General features: G+C 37.5%; 1 protein-coding gene across 2 annotated transcripts in view; it reads left to right on the top strand.

Moving 5' to 3' along the window:
* Positions 1-22,378, top strand: part of AATF (apoptosis antagonizing transcription factor) — a 98,353-nt gene that overhangs the window by 4,672 nt on the left and 71,303 nt on the right. The gene's annotated exons all lie outside the window — the stretch shown is intronic.

Here is a 22,378-nt window from a genome sequence, read left to right as displayed (position 1 = left end):
CTGGGATTGTATTTGCAGCACCACTGAGTTGAAGGAGAGAAGATTTGGTTTTAGTTGATAATATGGTATAAAATAGTGGGGGGTTTTTTTTGTGAGGAAGATCGGCCCTGAGCTAACATCTGCCAATCCTCCTCTTTTTTTGCTGAGGAAGACTGGCCCTGGGCTAACATCCATGCCCATCTTCCTCCACGTTACGTGGGACGCCACCACAGCATAGCTTGACAAGCGGTGCCTCGATGCGCGCCCCGGATCCGAACCAGCGAACCCCAGGCTGCTGCAGCAGAGCGCATGCACTTAACTGCTTGCACCACTGGGCCGGCCCCAAAATAGTGGTTTTTAACTTTAAAAAAAAATAGCAATATAACTCTTTTATCAAATGAAGACAACTTTGATTGAAATGGGTTGGGTGCTTGAGTCGTGTCTATTCCACTTTTTTCTCACCTGCCCTCATTACTTCTCCCTCTCCCCTTTATGTTTCTTTATGAAAAAAGAAAGTTATTTCTTTAATGCTCAGAGAACACTATTGGAAAACCCACTGGTATCAAACAAAAGAGAAAGAATGAATGACTAAACTCAGTTCATTTAAGTTGGTTGTATCACATGCTTAAAAGGTGCCTGTCTTTGTTGGGAGGTTTCTAGCATGACATGCTAAGATGATCTTGATCATATCTTCCTTTTGGTTGCATATAGTGAGAAAAGATGGTGACTGCAGAGGGAGAGCAAGTTTTGGAAGAGAATTTTAGAAGAGAAAAGGACTTTAGAAATTATTTGGTTCCCAATCCCCTCATTTTACAGATGAGAGAAGCGAGGTCCAGAGAGAATGAGTTGCCCAAAGTCACAGAGACGTTGGCATACATTTCAGAGACCAAACTCTAGCTTTTCTGCCTTACAATCCAGGAGTCTTCTCTGCACCATGCTACTTCCTGTGTGCTGTGTCCCTGTGTGCCCAGTGGCGCCAAAGGACTGGGGCAGAGGGAGATTTGGGGTGAGTGCACTATGGTTGGAATCGTTATTCCTTATTTGCATGCTGAGACTTAGTGTTTCCGTTTGCTCTTTAAAACTTATTTTTATAAGTTTTTTTTTATGAGTTGGAAGGGACCCAAGGAGGACATCTGATTTGGTGTCTGCCTCTGGGTAGAATCACTTTAAACCATTCAAGATAAATGTGTAGATTTCTAGGGTAGGGAATTCAGTGAACCTTTCTTGTAGAAGAATACCTGGTTTAATGAGGAATTATTTCCCAGGGGCCAGTCTTTAGAAGTTTGTCCTACCATGCTTGAAGTCTGTTTCTGATGTGAAATGCCTGGACAATCCTTCAGAAAACCTGCAGATACTGGGAGGATGGGTCTTTTATATCTGCTCCCCCAGTTTTTCCCCTTCCTCCCTTAAATAAATGATAGATAGGCAGTTTTCAACATTTTTGAGATTTTTGGAGCACTTTGCTATTTTTAATGCCCTAGTGCCCTAATTCCTGGTATGGCTTTGGAATGAGACCTAGACTGCTCTAGATTAAATGTCTGAAATGTTTCAGGATGATACAGCCTTTTTTATTTTGTTACTCATTACTCTTCTTGCTTGAGCCTTTCCATTGTTCTTTTTTTGTTTTTTTTGATTCATCTTAAAATATTGACATTTTAAGGTTTAGTCAGTGTCAAGTATAGTGGACACATTCTTATTCTTTGATACAATTTAGTGTCTTTAGCTATTTTAATGTTACTTAAGTTTTATTTTGCCACAGTTCTGATTTTTTTAATCTGTCTTTTTCATACTTAATCAGTTGCTTCTTTGCCTCATTGGTGAATTCCAGTTAATCTGACAGATGTCTATTAATCTGAGAGGGTGGGATGCTGTGGAGGAGGGAGAAGAAAGGAACGTTTATTTGTTATCACATATTCTAAGATGGGAAGGTGGAGAGTTTTCTAGTAACTAGAATCTCTGCATATCTGAAAGGTAGCTAATTTTTGTTTCCAACCTTCTTATGACAATATGATATAATATGTTATATATCTCCCTGTCTTGGTAAACAGAATTTAAGGAAAATTTCTTGGCTACATTAGTCTGGATGAACAGTTTATACTGTACTATGTAGTTGGTGTGGAGTATAGGCTGAATTTGTACTGACGCCAGAACAAACTCTGGAACTTACTGTCTTTAATTAAATCTCTGTTCAGTTTGCTTGGTCTTACAGTAGTAGTTAGACTGCCTGAGTTTAGGTTCCATCTCAGCAGTGGATTCAATGTGTCACCTTGGGCAAGTTACTTAACTTCACAGTAAATGGGGATGATATGGTTGTGAGGATTAAAGGACGTAATTGATATAAAGCATTAGCACAGTGTCTGACACACAGCACACCACAAATGTTAGGGACGGGTATTATCTTTTTCTGCTGAAAGAGGCACTTGGCAATGTTCAGCCATGTGAGTGATGGTCATCAGTATAACTAACCATCATCCCCACTGTCTTCAGTGTGTTTTGACTTTTTATTAGTATTCACATTCCCTATATGATTAGGTTAATTGTTTGTTCTGGAGAGTGGGTAGTGGTATAGTCACTATAATACTTATAATTCAGCTTCTGCCTCTTATAACTATGGAAAGGTGACCGGAGATTTCCTTATTGCCCAACTCAGCTACTGCCTCCCTGAAGTATTCAACCTTTCCTTGAAATATTTCCCTTTGGCTTTGATGACACTGCATCTACTGTTTGGGTTCTCCTGCCTTTCAGATTCTTCTCATCTTAGACTCTTCTTTTATCCTCTCAATGTCAGTTTCATTGCATTTAGGATCCTGTTCTCAGGTTGTGTTTTCTTGATATGTTCTCTCCTTGGCACTGTCATTTACTCTCATAGTCCTAACAATAGCCTCTAAAACAGCTGATTTCAGCTATATTCCAGTGACGGTAAACTCCTGAGCAGCATGCCTTTGTACCTTCAGTACCCTAAACTCTACTTTTCAGAAACTAAACAAATATCTCCTTCCTTCACCAACACACACATGCACTTAGTCCCCAGTCACCTTGGTGTTACATGTTGGGAATGGTAACTCTTAAACTGTGAAGTAATTTCAATGACTTTTTTTTATGTTTTAGTAGCTGCATAAGTGGTAAGTCGTGAAGTAACCTTAGGAAAATTAAGGGATTTTCTATGCACAAAACCATTTCTTTAAAAAGGTTAGCTTTTTCTCTCTGATTTTCTTTTAAAAAGTTCTACAGTTTTAGGAGGCAGGTCTTTTATATTGATGGCAACGCTATATAAGGAAGAAGGCAAGTTACTTAAGGAAACCCCAGCATGAGTTATTTAAAACTTTTTCTTATGGAATGTATCAAACCTATATAAAAGTAAAGAGAATTGTATAATGAACCCATATACCAATACCAGCTAAGCAATTATCAACTCATGGCCAATCTTATTTCATCTATACTTATACTAACTCTCACCCTACTTCTGGATTATTTTGAAGCAAATACAAGACATCCTGTCATTTTATCAGTAAATAGCATGTATCTCTAGAAGAAAAGAATTTAAAAAATCACAATACCGTTATCCCACGTAAGAATATTAACAATGATTTCTTAATAAGCATAACTGATTTGAATGGATGGGAGAATTGAGAGAGCATTTCTGTAACAGGCACTCTCTATTGTCTTTTTCAGTTTGCTCTATAGCTTTAAATGAAGTGATTAAAGGAAAGCCAAACTTCAGCCATAATAAGTTGACCTTTTAGTGAAATGCATGTTATTAAATGTATTTAATGAGATGCACTACAAACTGCAGTGAGCACCATGTTTCATTACAGATCTAAAATGCAATATCATTAAAGACCTTCAATAGAAACAATGGTTGACATTTTGATATTTCCCATAAGCAAAAAAATCCAAGAACACAGTATAATGTAATACAAGTATAGAGGAAATGTTGAAATTTTTTACTTGCCTAAGAGTATAAGAACAAATTCCACTATTAATAAATTACATTTTGTTTGCTCCTCCTCATGTTGCCACATGTAGTTCATATTCATCCTTTTATCTCTCTGTGGCCCTTCTCCCGGCCCCTCAACTGTTTTGGCTTGAATAGACTAAAATTTTAATTTCACCTCAGCACTAATAGACACCTTAAAGAATAACTTTTTAAATTTTGGGTAAGTCATGGGCACTCATGGAGTCTTGATACTTTATGTTTCTGTTTTGTTTTTTAAATTTTATTTATTTTTAAGTAGACAGTACATTCACATGGCTCAAAATCGAAAGATACTAACGACTATATGGAGAAAATCCTCCTTCCCACCCATGTACCCCTACCACCCGGTTCCCTATCCCATAGGCAACCATTATTATCAGTGAAATCCCCCCCTTTTTAATTACTTAGTTGCCTTAGGTGACAAATCCGTGAACATCTATTTCAGTGTTCTCTCAATTAACACTTTATGGGTTCATGGCAGAGTCCTCACAAATGATCTGTAGAACCCTGAAATATTCTTAATTACTAGGGATAGGTTTAAGTATTGCTTGGGACGAAGGCACTTGCAAGCTTCTCCAAGTGCAGCATTGTGTAGGACTGAGGACCCATATTACTGTGGACTCCACCTAGCCAAGACTATGTGAGTAAGATTGATCTTTCTGTTTCAGCCAATGGCTATCATTTTTTAAAATAGCTTTGCTGTTCTAATTATAAAATTATGTCATGCTTACTTGAAAAATTCAGAAAATACATAAAAGCATAAAGAAGAAAATAAGGATTACCTGTAATCCTACTGCCCAGAGGTAACCACAGTTGTCATTTTGATGAATATCCTTTCAGACTTTTTCTGTGCCTATACACACATGCGTGCACACACACACACACCCTTTTAAAACAGAAATGGAATCTTATAAATATGTACTATTTTGTAAGCTTATTTTTTTTACTTAATATATCATTTTATGTCAGTATATTTAGATGTACATCAGCATTTTCAGTGGCTACAGAATATTCAATTTTATAGATTTACTGCAATTTATTTAACCAATCTGTAATGATGGATGCTTAGGTTTATTCTAGTTTTTCACTTTTATAAAGCATGCTTTGATAAACATCCTTGTACATAGATATTTGTGCAGTTTGTCTAAAAGTAGCACTGTCCAATAGAAATATAATGCAAGCTACATATGTAATTTTAAATTTTCTAGTAACCACATTTTTTAAAAAGTAAAAAGAAACAGGTAAAGTTAATTTTTGTAATATATTGTTTAACCCACTATATCTAAAATATTATAATTTAACATGTAGTCTATATACAAATATTAATGAGATATTTTATGAATATTTTTTATGTTAAGTTTTTGAAGTCCAGAATGTGTTACAGCTCACCTCAGTTTGGACTAACCAGATTTCAAGTGCTCAGTAGCTACATGTGACTAGTGGATACTGTATTGGACAGCACAGATCTACATTTTCCTGGAAATACAATTACTGGGACAAAGGGATTGTACTTTTCTTTTTTTTTTTTAAGGCTTTTGGAATATATTGCCAAATTGGCCCTTAGAAGAATTGTAACAATTGAAATTCTCATCTGTAACAGTTGTTTTCCTACACTCCTGCCACCACAGAGTATTATTGAGCTCTTATTTTTCTTAAACTGTAGGTGGGAAATGAAGGCAATCATTTCTTGATAACTTTCTGTTTGATATTTACATAATACCTGTTGACTTAGCATTGAAATATATGCTATGTTTTGTGTTTTTATTAGAGAATGAGTTCTGTGTAGGGAGACTTTCGGTCCCTGTTGAACTACTACCTAACTTGTCCAACCTGGTTGGTTAGGCATTTATTTTATGTATAGGGTAAAGTTGGGTCACAGAGCAAGTGCTTTTCCAACGTAACCAAATGGTGGAACCAGGAGAGTGTCAGATTCTTGTGCAGTGATTCTACCTGTCCTGAAAAGATGGAGCCCTAGATGGGTCATGAGCTGTGGAAGCTTGAAAACTGCTGAAACCAATTTAGTCAGAAAATTTGTTTCATTGTGTTGCGTTTCTTAGGAATTAGGGTTGTCTTCAGCCTCAGAAACAATCTTTAGTAGTGATGAATTAGATAAGGAAGCAACTCTGACTTGTAATAGCTAGTGGCAGTAGTAGTTCCATAGTAGGGTCACTCTGTCCACTGTATTCACAGGGAACTTGTACACATCGTTGTATGTTGGAACCTCTTTACTGTATATGGACATCTAATTACCTCACCTTTAACTATATGTGCCTGGCCAAAAGAAGAAAAGGGAGAGAGAAACAGTTTCAGTAGTGCCAGTAATTCTTCCTGCCATATCATTCAGTGAGAGCACCCTGGAGGAAGCAGAGATGGCAGGCAGAATCTGCGGTTGCCTCAGGTCCTGTTTGTTCCCGGGGACCTCTCCAGTGAGCATCTCGTCAGACAGACTTGAGTCTCATGTTCAGAGTTACACCATACAGTCTGTACATCGTGGTCCCTAAATGTAATCATCTGTGTTTAATCAGCAAAGTAGTGTTTGAGGGGAGAAACTGGCTGCGTTGACCTTGCAGAGAGACAGCATGGTGCTGTACTTTATGGGCAGCTTTAGGGATTTTTAAAGTAGTTTTCTCAGAACTTGATTTTTGCTTTATGCTCAGACTTTAGAACCTAACCACTGTGTAAGATGCTTCTCTACTTTGTTGTTGTTATTTATATCTTAAAACCTATTCTTAGGGGCCGGCGCAGTGGCAGTAGCAGTTAAGCGTGTGCACTCCGCTTTAACGGCCCGGGGTTAGCAGGTTCGGATCTCGGGTGCGGCGCAATGCACCACTTGTCAAGCCATGCTGTGGCGGCATCCCATATAAAGTAGAGGAAGATGGGCACGGATGTTAGCCCAGGGTCAATCTTCCTCAGCAAAAAACAAAACAAAACAAAACTATTCTTAAATCGTTTTATTGAAATCATACATGAATATGATAAGTAGTACAGAAGGATTCAGGAAGACAACAGTCTCTTGCCTTATATTTAGTCTCATTCTATTTCTGTTTTACTTCTATAATTTTAGTTAACTTGTTTATATCTCTATTTCTTGATTTATTTATTCTCTGATATGAAAGATGAGAATGCTACTGACAGGTTAAGTAAGATGAGGATTGAGAATTGACCGTTTAATTTAGCCACATGGTGGTCATCTGTGACCTTGATGAGCAGTTTTGGTGGAGTGGGAAGGATACAGGCTTGATTGGAATGGGCTCGTGAGAGAATGGGAAAAGGGATTTGAGATAGTGAGCATCCTCAACTCTTTCTAGGGATGTTGCTTTAAATGAGAGCAGAGAAGTGGGACTTTAGATGGAGATGGATGTGGAGTCCAGAGAGGTGTTTTGTTTGTTTGTTTTTGAGATGGGAGAAATAACAGCATGTTTGTATTGGTAAGAATGATCCAGCAGGGAGGGGAAATTGATGATGCAGGAGAGGGGAGGAATCTGCTGTAGCAATGTCCTTGAGTAGGAGATGGGACTAGTGCACAAGAAGGGTGGCCTTCAGTGGCAGCGTGGACAGTTTAACCATAATGACAGATGGGAAGAGAGTATATAAACAGACATAGATAGGTAGGAGTCTATGAAAATTCTCTTTTGATTGTTCGATTTTCTTTGAAATAGAAACCGAGGTCATATTGCAAATGAGGAATGGGGGAGGAGGTAGAAATTTTGAGGAGAAGGTATCAAATAGTCATTCCGTCTTCTTTCCACTATAGTTTGACATTCTGCCCTGCAGCTACAACCAGGATTTCAGTGCTTTGTCCATATGTTGACCTAGAAGTTGAAAACCAATAAACTGCATTTACAGTATTATTACCATGTAAATAAGGCATAATACCAAGGCAGGGAAGAATTGGAAAATTACATTTTCTTTGCTGTGTCTTCAGATTCATGGCTCCTAGGCCACTCACTGGAGAATGTTCCCAGTTTAATTCAAGTTACTAGTTCAAGTAGCTCTTGTATTATCCTCCATCAGTTGCTTAAAATCATGGTGTATTTTAGTTTGCTTCACATTTGGACTATTAATTTATTGTACTGTATTGATTTTTCCTAAGGTCTCTAATTTCCTTTTTTTTTCCTCCCCTGTTGTAGCTTGGTTTATCATTTCAGTTTTTTCCCCAAACTTTAGATCATGCCATCTCTTCTATTGTATTTTTCCAGTTTGACCTGGTTGTTCTCGGGCCTAGTGCCTGGTTGTACTCCTGGGACTTCCTTTCATTGCTCTTCTAGGATGGAGCTACTGTTCTGGGGCTCTGTTGTCTTCCTTTATCTCAGTTCACTTTGTCAATTTGTTGCCAAACGTGTGGAGATTAAATTATCTGAGTTCCTGTAGATTTAAAAATACCCTGCCCCTCTTTCTTCAGTGATATATTCTTAATTGGTTGGGTATAAATTTCTAGGTTGAAAACTGCTTTCGCTCAGAATTTGAAAGTACAGCCCTGTATTAGTGTCCTGTTGCTACTGCACAATTACCACAAGCTTGCTACACCAACAGCACAAATTTATTATCTTACAGTTCTGGAGGTTAGAAGTCCTAAAACCAAGGTGTCAGTAGGGCTATACTCCTTCCGGAGGCTCTAAGGCTTCTGTTTCCTTGCCTTTTCCGGCTTCTAGAGGCTTCCTACATTCCTTGGCTCATGGCTCTCTTCCATCTTCAAAACCAGCAATCCCATCACTCCAACCTCTCCTTTGCTGACTCTGATCCTACTGCCTCTCTCTTATGAGGACCTCGTGATTACATTGGGCCCACCTGGCTAATTCAGGCTACTCTTCCCGTCTCAGATCCTTAACTTCATCACACCTGCGAAGCCCTTTTTGCCATGTAAGGTAACATATTCACAGGTTCTGGGGTAGGATGTGGACATCTTTGGGGGACCATTATTCAGCCTGCCACATGCCCTGTTGTCTTCTGTCATCGTAGTGTTGTCAACGAGAAGGTAGCTGCTGGTTTGAGTCTCATTCCTTTGTAAGTGACATGATTTTGCTCTCTGGAAATATTTGGGATCCTCTATTTTTGGTTTTTTGAAATTGCCTGAAGAGATCTAGGTATGGATCTTTTTTCATTCATTGTACTGAGTACTTACACTGCCCTTTAGTCTGAAGACTGGGATCCTTCAATTTTGGGAAAATTTTCTTCTAATATTTCTTAGATAATTTCCTTCCCTCCATTTTGTCTACTCTCTTTTAGGTATTAAACCTGGATTAGTGTTGTATCTCTTATGTGTTTGTTCTCTAACATTTTCCATCTTTTTGTGATTTTCCATGTCTGTGTTCTGAAAGATTTTAAGTTTGATTTCCAGGTTTTCTTTTTTTTGGCAATCATATTTTTAATCTCTAAGAGGTCTTTTGTTTTCTGAATGTTCCTTTTCTATATAGTTAATATACTTAGAAAATATTATGTGCATTTAAAGTTTTTTTGTTTTTATATTCACTTAGTTCTATATTCACTTTAGTTCCTTGAATTGTTCCTGTCTCCACCAGCTTTTCTGTTTATCTTTGACTGTTTTCTTCTCTTTTTTATTTTTATCCAAGTTATACATGTATATAATTTAAAAAGTCAAATAATTGTACCATGCTTGTTATGAAAACCAGTATCTGCTGCCTGTGCACACCACCGCCTTGCCATAATCCACTCTTGCAAAGCAACAATTATATTTTAAATTGTTGTATTTTTTTGGAATCCATGGATTTATTGCCACATCTCCTAATTAATATGTTTTGTTTCTACTTGACTTTTCGGTTTTAGGCATTATCTGTTGACTCCTCATTATGAAAATGAGGATTTAGCTCTTGTTCCTACTACACTCATACACACTTTCTGTCCCTTCATAGTTGTATTGTAATTTGGTTAGATCAATAGTCAGTGTTTACGTTGTTATGTCTCTGTAAACACTGTTCATAGCTGAGCTATGTAATATACATGCTAGGATTATTTTTCCTTTCCCACACATCATTTTGTTTCTAGAGTTAATAATTCTTACATTTTCGTTTATTTTGTTTTCTATGCAGTAATTCAAGCCCAGCTTTTCTCTGGTTGCCGAAATCTCCCCTCCAGATATTCAGTTGCATCAGATATTATGCCGGTTTATCTTCCTGAAGAAGTCTCTCCCAGAGCCTTTTGACCTGCTCTAATCTGGACTGTCCACCTTCTCTGGTGCCCAGATCTCCCTTCACCATCATCCTGGGGATTACCTTAGCTTCTCGCTTCTGTGGATCTCCTTCTCCAGGATCTTTCTTGGCTTGTTCACTTATTTTGGTGAAGCACATTCTTTAGTAGCTTGCTGAGAAATGGTGCATGAGAGGTAAACTTTTTTTTAGACCTTGATTGTCTGAAAATATCTTCATTCTATCATCACAGTTGATTGGCTGTTTGTGTATAGAATTCTATAGAATATTCCATTGCCTTCCACCTTCCAAAGTTGCTATTGATAAGTCAGAAGCCATTTTGATTTCTGATCTTACTGTTTCTTCCTCTTTTTTTTGGGAGCTGGGGACTTCTCTCTGTCCACAGAATTCTGAAATTCCATGAATTCTGAATTCCATTCCTGCTCCTTGGTGTAGAGCTGTTTTCATCTGCTGTGCAGAGAATTGTAGGGCCTTTTCAATCTGGAACATATCTTTCCGTCCTGGAAATTTTCTCGAAATTATTTTGTTAGTGATTTAACCCCCCCTGTTTTCTCTCTTTCTGGAAGGCTTATCGTTTGGTGTTAGACTGTTCCTCTGGTTCTCTTCTTTTTTCCAGTTCTCTTTCTCTCTTTTCTTTTTGGGTTCTACTTTCTAAGGCATTTCCTCAGTTTTATTTTCAAATCCTTCTATTGAGTATTTTTATTTCTTCTGTCATTTTAATTTTATTTCTCTGAGGATATACATGATATATATTTTCTTAAGTGTTCTTCCTGCATAGACGATTTCCTCCAAGCTGCTTTCTTTTCTTTTGTTTTAACCTCGTATGATGTGTTAGATGTTTTCCTTAGGTATTTAGTCATCCTTTGCTCTCTGTTGACTATTAAGAGTAGGGCACCAAAAAGTTGGTTAGAAGTTCTGTGTGTTTAGGTAGAGCTCTTTGCGTATGGTTTCCATTGTAAAATGATCTATGTGGTCCATATTTCAGGAGACCCTAATGTCAGTGTCTTTAGATTTTTGCTCTTTAGGAGATCATAGTTGCTAGAGGACTTCCAGTCTCCTGCCTGGCTGCCGACATTCTAGGAGGTGAGTAGGCTGGAGATCTCAGCATTCAATCAGTAACTTCAACTTATTCCCTCTGTTTTTAATCTTATACCTTTGCGCTCAGCTGTTTGTGGTGTCCCCTGTCCAGAGACCCTACGTTTAACTCTATAAGGGTAAACCTCTCAACTTCTGCCTAAGGGACAGGATCTGGGATGTTGACTGGTTTTAGCCTTGCCTCCCTCTCCTCTTCTAGAGGTGCCTAGCGCTGCCAATTCCTCGATCTTCTGGGTTCTGTTTATGGACTGTAAGTGGATTGCTTCTCGTTTTTCTTCACTGCTAATGCTAGAGTCAGCCTGCTCAGGTTTGCTAAGTCAGTTATTAATTTGTCAATCTGCTTTTTAAAAAAACTGGTTTATTGAGGTGTAATTGACATACAGTAGACTGTCTATAGGTCTCATTTCTCTGTTCCCCTTTAAAGCAACATCCCTGGAAAGAGTTGTGTATACTCACTATCTCAAATCCCTTTTCCCATTCTCTCGTAAACCCATTCCAGTCAAGCCCGTATCCCTCCCACTCCACCAAAACTGCTCATTAAAGGTCACAGTTGACCACCATATGGCTAAATTAAATGGTCACTTCTCAATCCTCATCATACTTAACCTGTTAGCAGCATTTGTACAATTTAACATCTGTATCCATGAAACCATCACCACAATCAAGAAAATGAACATATTCCTCGTCCCCACAAGTTTCATCAGCCTCTTTGTAATCTCTCCTTCCTGCCCCTCCCTGTCCCTAAGCAACCACTAAACTGCGTTCTGTCACTGTAGATTAATTTGCATTTTCTAGAATTTTATATAAATGGCATCATACAGTTTGAACTCTTTTTTTTGTCTCTCACTCAGTGTACTTATTTTGAAATTCAACCATGTTTTTGCATATGTCAATAGTTCACTGCCTTGTATTGCTGAGTATTATTCCATTACATGGATATAGCACAATATGTTTTGTTTCTGGTTTTTGGTTGTTACAGATAAAGCTACCACAAACATTTGTGTACGTGTTTTTGTATGGACATACACTTTTACTTCTCCTGGATAACTGAGAATGGCATGGCTGGGTCACATGGTAAGCATATGTTTAACTTTTAAAGAAACTGCCAAGCTGTTTTCCAAAGCAGTTATACCATTTTACAGCCCCACTAACAGTGTGTGAGTTCCAGTTGCTTCACATCCTCATAAACACTTACTATGGTCAGTCTTTTTAATTTTAAGCATTCTGATAACTGTGTAGTCCATTGGTTTTTTAGCTCACAAAACTGAGTTGCTGTTGTCTCTCTCATACTTTGTCCTTCTCTTGTGGGTTTATTCCTTTTAAAAGTTACTTTAACCAGTGGAATAGAGCAGAGAGTTCAGAAATAGATTCACACAAATATGGGCAATTGACTTTTTATGAAGGTGCATAGTCAGTTTAGTGGAGAAAGTATAGTCTTTTCAACAAATGGTGCTAGAACAGCAGTACATTCATTTGCAGAAACATAAACTTCAACCTATAGCTCACACTTTATACAAAAATTAACACAAAAATAGATCATCAACTTAAATGTAAAACATAAAACTATAAAGTGTTTTGAAGAACACATGGGAGAAAAATCTTCATGACCTTGGGTTAGGCAAAGAATTCTTAGATACGAATCAAAAGCATAATCCATAAAAGAACAAATTGATGATTGGGGTAAATCAGAATTAAAATCTTTTGGTCTGTGAAAGACTTGTTAACAGAACAAAAAGACAAGCTACCGACCGAGAGAAAATATTTGCAAATCACACAGCTGACAAAGGACTTGTGTCCAGAATATATAAAGAACTCTCAAAACCCAACATTAATAAATACCCGTAGAAAAAAGGGCAAAAGATTTGAACAGAAACTTCACCAAGGAAGATATATGATGGCAAATAAGTGCATGAAAAGATGTTTAATTTTATCATTAGTGTTGAGGGAAATGCAAATTAAAACCACAATGAGATGCCACTACCTAACTATTAGAATGGCTAAAAACAAACACACATCTGACAAACAAGTGGCACCAAGTGCCAGCAAGGATGCAGAGCAACTGGAACTTGCATACCTTGCTGGTGGGAATGCAAAATAGTATAGCCACTTTGGAAAACAGTTCAACAGTTTTTTATAAAGTTAAACATATATTTATGAGTTCCAGCAGTCCTACTCTTAGATATTTACTCTAGAGAAGTGAAAACATATGTCCACACAAAGACTGGTACATGCATGTTTATAGCAGCTTTATTCATAATCACCAAAACCTGGAAACAGCCCAAATATCCTTCAGTAGGCCAATGGATAAACTAATTGTAGGACATTACTCAGCAATAAAAAGGAACAAACTTGATAAAGGCAAAAACGTGAGTGAATCTCAAAGGTATAAGTGCAAGATGCCAGTCTCAAGAGTTTATATACTTTAAAATTCCATTCATATAACATTCTGTAAAACTAAAGGGACGGAGAGCAGATCAGTGGCTGGTAGAGGTTGGGGGTGGGGGAAGGGTTTGACTACAAAGGGGCAGCCCTGCTTTCTTCTTTGTTTCCTGTAAGTTTCTATTTTCCTCTTCAGTAGCCTCATTTCCTTGGAGTGTTTCCCACCTGTTTTTCCACAGTGGCTCACTGCTGAACCCTTCAGCTTGGCTCAATTACGAACATTTTGCTTGGATTGGGAGGGTGGTATATAAATAGTTGTGTGCTTATTCCCAGATAAGTCTGGGAATATTTCTTATGGTAATGGATACATGATACAGTACTTCTAGGAATGGAAGAATGGGCTGCATCAACCTATGGTGTCATTTTTGCTTGAAAAATATATCTTTGGTACTAAAACCTTACCCAGAAGAGAATAATAGATTGCACAGTGCTTCTAGATTTTGATGTGGGTTAGAACTGAAAAATGAGATGTCTTTAAACTCTTTTTCCTTCTCTCTTTGATAAGTGATATAATGTGGTTTGGACACTCAGAGATTCCTGAGATTCCAGGTTCTGGTTGATGATTTACTGCAAAATTGCTTATAAATTGAAGTAGAAAATGTTTTGCAGACCTGGCAGCTTTCTGGCTTCACACCCATTTGTCACCCAGCATTTCCCTTTGTGTATAGAACAAGAATTAATTAGGCTGCGCTGCAGGAAAAGTTTATGGCTATAATTTATATGGGATGAATTTCTTTTTAAAGAGACAGCATTGTTTTGTTATACCTATATACATATAAGTGTGTATATATAGAAAGTGTTTTTTTCCCTTAAAGCAGTGTCTGTGAGCTTCTGGAGTAAACACTCATTTTTCTGCCTAATGCAAGATGTTGGTGGAATAGATGCTTTTTATAGTGATTGCTTTCTGATCAAACTGGTGATTTTTTGTTTCTTGTTTTTAAATTCACTGTATACTAGTGAGCAGCCCTCCGTTTCAGGTTTTCATTTTAGACATTGGTCAGACTTGTCTGGTTTCCAGAGCTTTGTATTCTTTTGGTCTCTTTGAAGACTTAGGATTCTGCCTTTTTTAGGGTCTTGCTCATTCAATTAATGTTTTCATAATCAATGCAAGTCAGAACTTGCAGTTTGTTCCTGATTTGCACATTAAAGAGCTCCATTAATTAAGAATCCTGGTGTTTGGCATGTTCCCGCAGGATCTGTGCATTATTTACATGGTAAAAGTGCAAGATGCAAGTTTCTCAGTTGTAGTGGCAATTGCAAGTAATCCTGCTTTTTCTTTCTTTCTTCTTTTTTTTTCCTTTTTGCCTGTGAATAACAATTAACTCACAACTCATTGAAACTCCTTAGGGATACATTGTACCAAAATAGGAACAAGTGATCCAAATGAGGAGGCCACAGTGGAAGAGTAGAAAGTAAATCCTTTGTTTAAAAGGGAAAATTCCCCTGGAAGACATAGAGAATTTATGTGTTTGGTTTTTGTTGGTTGTTTCACTTGGCTAAATGTAGGAAGTGTAGTAGTGTTGAGTTGTAATTTTGTTTACTCTGAATTTGCATATTTTTTTCTCTCCATAATAGTAGTTGTACTGATAAATGAAGTTGCCTTTCATAACCCAAATAATCCCAGAAATTTAGACAAACATATTCCTATGCTTATGTCAAGTAAGCTGTTTCCTGTTTTGAGTAGCTTTTTCATGAAATCACTTTCCAGAGTGTGTGGATTCTGTTACCATTTCTTTTGGAAGCCTCGTCTAAGCCATCTTGACGTGTAAGCAGGTGTAAAAGCAGTTGGACACATGAAATCAGATCACGGGTTCAGCAGGTCCCTCCTCTCCAGTGTTAACCATGGCTAATGCTTACCTACTCATAATGTGTTTTCCTAATAGTACCTAGTGTCTTTATTTTATTTTATTTTTTTGGTGAGGAAGATTAGCCCTGAGCTAACACCTGTCAGTCCTCCTCCTTTTGCAGAGGAAGATTGGCCCTGGGCTAACATCCATGCCCATCTTCCTCTGCTTTATATGTGGGACACCTGCCACAGCATGGCTTGACAAGTGGTGCCTCGGTGCACGCCCAGGAGCCGAACCCGAGAACCCCGGGCCACCGAAGCAGAGTGCACACACTTAACCACTATGCCACTGGGCTGACCCCCCTAGTGTCTTTAGTAGTATCTTTAAAAATACTGTGTGAAGCTGCAAAGCATTTTTCAAAAGAGTAGAGACATTTTTCCCTGATATTTATGAAACTTGCTAGGGATTTTATGGGTCGTAGTTTAATTTGTCCTTACGCTCTTCCATTGTGATACATATATATATAAAAACTTCACTGTAAAAAATGTATGAACAGTATAGATGTATGTAAAAGAAAAAGTAAAAGTTCTCCCACTGTCCGAAATCCCCATACCTCCTCGAGAAAACCATGTGGGGTGTATTCTTCCAGGCATTTTAATTTGTATATATTTTCTTCCACTATATATATTTTTCCATTAAGTTTTAATGGAAGTTTGACAAGGAGAGGAGGTAGGGGATGGTGTGAGGAAAAAAAATAGGCTATAATGTTACTTGTGAATTATCTTAGAGAAAGTCTATGCCGTGACAACTTTAAGATATAATTCTCTCTTGGTTATTATAATTATTGTATTTATAACTTGATCCCAAATAAGTGTGCCTGTATGATTTGCTTTGAAAGTTTGTTATCCTTCACTTTAGCTTGAGTTCTTTGGTAATTTTTAATTACCTTTCATATAATATTGATTGTTTTGCTTGGTGTTTAGTCTCAAATCTATTGGATTGTATTTTTCTTGGGGCAGTTGAGTAAATTTGCCTCTGGATAAATCCAAAATGCTACTATTTTGAGAAGAGTTCTTACTAGCTATTTATGCTATTTCATGCAAGGAAAATTTTTATAGGTGGAGAAGCTGTTCAGAGAGTCTTAGAGTAGGGGCCGGCCCCATGGTGTAGTGGTTAAGAGCGCGTGCTCTGCTGCTGGTGGCCCAGCTTCGGATCCCGGGCGTGCACCGACAAACCGCGTGTCAGGCCATGCTGTGGCGGCATCCCACATAAAGTGGAAGAGGATTGGCAGATGTTAGCTCAGGGCCAGTCTTCCTCAGCAAAAGGAGGAGGATTGGCAGGTGTTAGTTCAGGGCCGATCTTCCTCACAAAAAAAATAATAAAATAAATTCATTAAAAAAAAAAAAAAAGACAGTCTTAGAGAGTCTTGCATCCTAAAGATGGTACATAATCTCTGCTACATAAATGTCAGCAGTGGTGAGGGCTGGGGGGAAGAGCCGCGGCAAACGTTCCAACTCAAGTAATTAGAAAGCATTTCCGGTATCCTCAGTAAGATTCATAAGATATTAAGAACGTGAGTGAAAAGAAATCAAATGTGACATTTTGAGAATCAGGATGATCAGTTTGCTTCTATCTTGGTATTTTTATTGTGCAAGTACAGTGCTAGATGCCAGTATAATAAAAGTAGCTCCCAGTTGTTAATTGTGCACCACTCCCCATACACTGTATTAAGTTATTTACAAATGTCTCATTTGGTTCTCACAGCGGCCTGTGAAATAGGTGCTAACAACTATGTTGTCCATATGAGGAAATCCAGCCTTGGAGAGGTTGAGGATTGAGGAACTTGCTTCAGGTCACACAGTTAGTTGGAGGCAAAGTCAGTGCGGAAACCGACTTCTGATCCCTTCGCAACCTCTGCTCTTGGCCATAACGCCCAGTCTCTGTGCATGTAGTTTAACTCTTTTATCTGGGTTTTTTTTTTTTTCTTCTTAAAGAAAAGTATGAGGGAATGAAGAAATGGAATAAATGCCAAAGCTTAAAGGAATGAAGGTGGGAGAGATATGGAGATGAATTGGTTGTAAAACAGAAGGCTTAGAGTGCAAGTAGTAAATGTATCCTTCCATTTGTCTGAAGATTATCCTACATACTGTTTTTTCAGTAAGAGATCTAGAGGGGCACCAGGAGATCAGCTGATCTAGTCCCTCCCCTGTAGGCAGGTAAGACCTTTTTTAAGTGATAAAGAAATAGATAAGTAGATTTTGTGTGTGTGTGTGAGGAAGATCAGCCCTGAGCTAACATCTAATGCCAATCCTCCTCTTTTTTTTGCTGAGGAAGACTGGCCCTGGGCTAACATCCGTGTCCATCTTCCTCCACTTTATATGGGACACCGCCACAGCATGGCCTGACAAGCAGTGCCTCGGTATGCGCCTGGGATCCGAACCAGGGCCACCAGCAGCAGAGCACGCACACTTACCCGCCACGCCACGGGGCCGGCCCTGATAAGTAGATTTTTTTTATTATAAATGTACATATTCATTTTATAAAATTTAGAAAATGGCGATGTGAAAGTAAGGAAATAATCTTCCCTAATTCCAGCAGCTAGAGTTAAGTACTTTTAATATTTTGGTATATGGTGTATGTATCTTTTCTGTATGTTTTTTTTTTCCCCTTTGGGTGCATACTTAGAACAAAAATGGAACCATATTCTATATTCTGTTTTTTCCTACTTAGAGATCATGAATATTTTTCCATGTCATTAAATATTGTTCTACAGCATTATTTTTAATGGCAGCATAGACTTTCCATCATATGGATAGTTTAACCAGCTCTTTATTGTTGGACATTTAGATTGTTTTGTTTTTCATTTTTATAAATAATTCAATAAACATCATTGTTACTAAATCTTGATTCACATCCATGATTACTTTGTTGTGTAAAAGAGATTTCTAGATGTGGAATTAGTATGTTTTCTAAGAACATACAAAATTTTAAGGCTTTTGATCTGTATCACGAAGTTGCCCTTCAGAAATGTATCAGTTTACATTCTCACCTTCTTTATATGAATGTTAGTTTCTCTTATCCTTGTCAACACTGGAGATCATAATTTTGTTTCATCTTTATCACTTTGATAGAAAATGATTTCTGCTTATTTTAATTTACTTTTGTTTTAATTTACATTTCCCAGTGTTTAATAAGGGTAAACATTTTTTCCCTTACGTTTATCGGTCCTTGGTATTTCTTTGGTGAATCATACAGGGAAAATTTTAAACTAGTTCTAGGGATAGATGCTCTCCTTGTCAATCAACCTTATGGCCACCTCTAATTTCTCCTGCTCTTATTTTAATCTATTTCTTGTTTGATTTCTGTTGACGGGGAGAATTACGTCTGCCTCAGAAGACCGCTTTGTATTCTTGAATATATTTATTTATTTTTTTTTTTTAATTTTTATTTATTTATTTTTCCCCCAAAGCCCCAGTAGATAGTTGTATGTCTTAGCTGCACATCCTTCTAGTTGCTGTATGTGGGACGCAGCCATGAGGCCGGAGAAGCGGTGTGTCGGTGTGCGCCCGGGATCTGAACCCGGGCCGCCGGCAGCGGAGCGCACGCACTTAACCGCTAAGCCACAGGGCCGGCCCTTGAATATATTTATTTAATCTTGATTACCTTTTTAAAAATAATCATAAAAGTAAAAATTGTACTAAAAATATTTTTTTCCAAACAGTACTGACCCCTCCCCCCAAACAGTACTGACACATGTAACCTGGATAGTGAAAGTGCTCTTTTTCCCTGCTCATAATAGTGCTCTTCACAGATTACCATTTTTAACAATTTGGTGTATATCCTTTCAGATACTTTATGTCAATACAGACTTTTTTTAAACTATAAATGAGATCATGCTTTGCATCTTCCCATGTTATTGAACATAAATCTACCTTTCCTTTCTTTAAAAAAATATTTTGCTACCTTTGTTTTCTTTTTCCTGAGGTAATTTAAAGTGAATTGCAATCATCATGCCATTTTGCCTCTAAATACTTCTGTAAATGGCTCTAAAAAATAAGGATGTTTCTTAAATAACACTATCATCTCACTTAACCAAAATAATACTTCCTAATAATCATCTAATTTGTCCACTCTATATTCAGATTATTTCAGTTATCCCAAAAAAGTATTTTATGATTTAGTTTATTCAAACCAAGTTCCTTTTATACTTATCCTTTTCAACAGCTGCACAGAAAGTTATCTGACTAAACTAGTTTAACCAGTCCCCTATAAATGAGCACTTAAGATGTTTACAGTTTTTACCTATTATAAACAATGCTAAAAATAATGTTTTTGTACCTGTCTCTTTGCCTTCTTAGCTGATTATTTCGTTGGGATTACTTTCTAGAAGTGGAATAGTAGGGTCAAGAGGTATGCATGTGTAAAACTTTGATACATTTTGCCAGATTCCTTTCTGGATATGTTGTGCTAATTAAAGTTTTATCGGTTGTATATGGAGAGTGCACCTTTCCTCATATTCTTGCCAGCCCCAGGCATTATCAGAAAAACATCACATTGTTTTGTTTTGTTTTGTTTTTTTAGTGAGGCTAAGCATCTGTTCTGATTTATTTGGCCATTTGAATTTTGGAGACCATTAATCCATTTCTTAACATTCTCTTTTTCCAATTAAGCAAACATTCCTTTATTTTGTCTTACTGGACCTGCCTTCCCTCTACCTGATTTGGGCTTCCTTTAGTTTCTCCACTTTGTTTTTTCAAGCATGGGAACCAGATTTGGACATGACATTTTACCAGAGCCTCACTAGCGTGTGTTACCATGTAGTGGTATTGGGGAGGGCAGTTTTGTCATTTTTTAGTAATTAAAAATTGAAAATTTCATTACACTTTGTTTTCCAGATAGTTTTGATATGTAACGCATAAGGATACATTGATCTAGAAAATGAAAAATGCGCAGTGGTTTTTAAGCTTGTAGTAGTGTTTCATTTTCTTCATCTGTATAATGGTGATATAATTACAGTACCTACCTCAAAGGATTGTTATAAGGATTTAAATGAGTTAGTGCATATAAAGTGCTTAGGCTAGTGCCTGGTAGTTAGTAGGTCCTCAATAAGTGCTAACTGTTCATCTTTTTAATTTTTATTTATTTATTTATTTTTTCCCCCAAAGCCCCAGTAGATAGTTGTATGTCATAGTTGCACATCCTTCTAGTTGCTGTATGTGGGACGCAGCCTCAGCATGGCTGGAGAAGCGGTGCGTCGGTGCGCGCCCAGGATCCGAACCCGGGCCGCCAGCAGCAGAGCACGAGCACTTAACCGCTAAGCCATGGGGCCAGCCCCTAACTGTTCATCTTAATCGTGGGAGTACAGTCTTTTCTTAGGCTATAGCTTTATGGCCACAGTATTTTTTCCCTCTTCTTGAAAGGGTTATGTAAATAAATACTAGAACTGTCCTGACAGTTAGTTTGAAGACTTGAAATGCACATATAAAAAGTACATGCCAAGAAAATATTAGGATGTCATTTTTTATTCAGTTATTCATTCAACAGCTAGAGTCTACCATTTGCCACGACCAAGCACACCAAGGTGAATAGTTCTCAGTCCCTGCCTCAGGGAGCTCCTAGTAAGGTGTGGAGATAGGTACACCACCTTTAAAGCATAAAGCATTGTTTAAGTGTTTTTACATGAAAGCAACCTCTCAAAGTGTTTCATTTTGGGTTGGCAAATAAACAGTGCTAGTCTTACTAATATTCAGAGAAACACAAAGCAATCTTTTATTTCCTGAGCCTCAATTTTTCCATCTAATTGGTGATAATTACTAAACCTTCACGAGAATGCATTGTAACATTTGTAAGTTCTTACATCTGGTAAAATGGTTTCGAGACTCTTAGGCGTTGCCTGTACATCTTATAGTTGGTGTGTTGTGATAAGGAAAAGTTTGGTTACTTTGCTTGTGTTAACAAAGGTCAGTTTGTTGAGGATACGTAGTTATTGAAGTTAGCACATACGTACTCCACATTTTGTTTGCTTGTCAGCATTTAGATTTGGAAATTGTGTTGTAATTAGATGTTCTGCCATGTGACTTAGGAATCATTTCTCTGGGACTAAAATATATGTAGAATACTTTTTATAGCCCAGGTGATGTGTTGGATGCTAGAGCAACAGGACAAGGTCTCTGCTCTCAAGCAGCTTACAGTGTAGTGAAACCAGACTCCCAGTTCAGTATGACAAGTGTTGTAGCAGTGATATGAGTGATACTGAGAGAGGAGTGATTAATTCTTCGCGGGAATCTCTGTTTTCAAAGGAGTTGTTTCCAGACCCATACTAAAATAGAGCATTGGGGCATTTGGTTAGGGACAGTTTCACTACCTAAGAGGCTGTTTATTTAGAGGCTTTTTAATATGAAAGGATCAGACTATTTTATATGAAATAAAGAGGGTTACTTGGATTGTGGTTCTAATTTTATTTTAAATGTTTCCTTACTTCAAAGTTTACTTTAAATTTTAATAGTATTTTAAATTATAAAAGTAATATATGCTTATAAAATATTCACACAGTTCAAAAGTGTATCGGATAAAAATGAATGGATCTCCACTCTCCCTGGGTAACTCCTGTTAGTTTAAACAATTACTTGTAAATAAACTTGGATTTTAAGTACTTCATATTCTAAGCATTTACTCTGTTTAAAGGGGAAAAATAAATTTCCCTTTTTAGGGAAGTACTCCAGAGCAGTGGAGGTTGTCTAGGAACTGTGAAGTGGAAGGTAACTGTCGTGGGTTTCAGGAAGTACATTGATCAGTTAGATTGCTGTGTCCTATAGGGCTTTTTAAGGATTTATTGACACACTTCATCAAGGTATTTGAGAGAGTATTCAGGGAAACCTAAGAAATTCTGCAGTTCTTTTCCCTTCCTTATAAATTCATGCCTGGTCAGAAATTACAGC

Source organism: Diceros bicornis, chromosome 18 (assembly GCF_020826845.1).
Source record: "Diceros bicornis minor isolate mBicDic1 chromosome 18, mDicBic1.mat.cur, whole genome shotgun sequence".
NCBI lineage: Eukaryota > Metazoa > Chordata > Mammalia > Perissodactyla > Rhinocerotidae > Diceros > Diceros bicornis.
Note: the sequence above shows the minus strand (reverse complement) of the source record. Positions and strands in the feature narration are given on the sequence as shown.